Source organism: Macaca fascicularis, chromosome 8, assembly GCF_037993035.2.
Source record: "Macaca fascicularis isolate 582-1 chromosome 8, T2T-MFA8v1.1".
NCBI lineage: Eukaryota > Metazoa > Chordata > Mammalia > Primates > Cercopithecidae > Macaca > Macaca fascicularis.
The window spans coordinates 64483889-64485602 of record NC_088382.1 but is presented as its reverse complement, the minus strand read 5'-3'; positions in this window follow the sequence as shown (position 1 = coordinate 64485602).

Sequence of the window (1714 nt, the reverse complement as noted above, 5' to 3'; positions counted from 1 at the left end):
TCCTGTCTCATTCCTGATATTAGTAAGTTGTGTCTTCTCTTTGTCATGATACACTTTTCCCAGTATTATTGATCATTGCAAAGGATCAACTTTTTTTCCATTGCCTTTCTCCATTAATTTTCTGTTTTCAATTTTAATTTTATTAATTTTTGATTTAATCTTTATTGCTTTATGCCTTCTCCTTACTTTGGGTTTGTACTCTTCTTTTTCTAGGTTTTTGAGATGGGAGCTTAGATTATTAATTTGAGATTTTTCTGGTTTTCTAATGTAAGTGTTTAGTGCTATAAAGTTATTTCCTAGTATTGCTTTAGCTGTGTCCCACAGATTTTTATATGTTGTATTTTCATTTCAATTCAGTTTAATATATTTGTTAAATTTCCCTTGACACTTTCTCTTTGACCTATGAATTATTTACAAGTGTCTTGTTAGGTTTCCAAGTGTTTGGAGATTTTTCCTATTATATTTCCAATATTAATTTCTAGTTTGAAACCTTTGTAAGTCAGAGAATATACTCTGAATAATTTCCATTTTTATAAATTTATTGAAGCTCATTTTATCCCCAGGATATGGTCTATACTGGTAAATATCCCGTGGGCAGTTGAATAAAGGATGGGTATTTTGCTCTTATTGTGTGGAATAATTTGTAAAAGTCCACTAAATTCTGTTAGATGATAATGTTACTGAGTTTTTCTGCATCCTTGCTGATTTTCTATCAAGGGTTCTATCAATTATTTGTTTCTTTTGATTAATGTTTACATAGTATATATTAATATTTTCCCACTTATATTAGTCAGAGTTCTCCAGAGAAACACAACTAATAGAAGGTATATCTATATATCTAAGAGATAGATCTATTTAGATATAGATATAGATGATATAGATATAGATATAGAAAGATTTGCAATAATGGAGGCTGAGAAGTTCTACATTGTCCTGAAAAGATCTTCAGCTAGCAAGCTGAAGACACAGGAGAGCTGATTTGTACTTCCAGTCCGGGTCTACAGGCCTGAAAACCAGGAGAGCTAAAGTTGTAAGCTCTAGTCTGAAAGCCATTAGGTTTGAGACCCAATGTTTCAACCTGAAGATAAAGGCCAGAAGGACCAATGTCCCAGCTCAGTCAGGGAGGGCGCGTTCCCTCTTACTCAGCCTTTTTGTTCTATTGGAGTCTTTAAATGATTGGATAAGGCCCACCCACATTAGGGAAAGTAGAGTAAATCTGTTTTACTCAGTCTACTGATTCAAAGGTGAATCTCATCCAGAAACACCCTCACAGACACACCCAGAATATTGATTGGCCAAATATCCAGACACCATCTGACCCACTCAAGCTGACCTATAAAATGAAATGTCATACCATCCTTTGATATTCATCCTCCATTTATTATTATATTTGAAATTAGTTTCTTGTGGACAGTTCCTTGTAAATATTGATATGTTAGGGCTGAAATATGCTATTTCATTTTCTGTTTCCTGTTTACTTTTCAATTTATATCTTCTTGCTATCCTGTGTATTATTTGAAGATTTTAAAGAATTCTGACTTGATTTTTCTATGTGTTTGGGATGTATTGCTTTGTATAGCTTTTTAAGTGGTTACTCTAAGTATTCCATTATATGTATACAATACAATGGGTGTTGACAATTTAGCAGTTCAGATGAAGGTAGAAACTTTATCTCCTGTTACATTTTTTACTCTCTTCTATTTACAATATAATT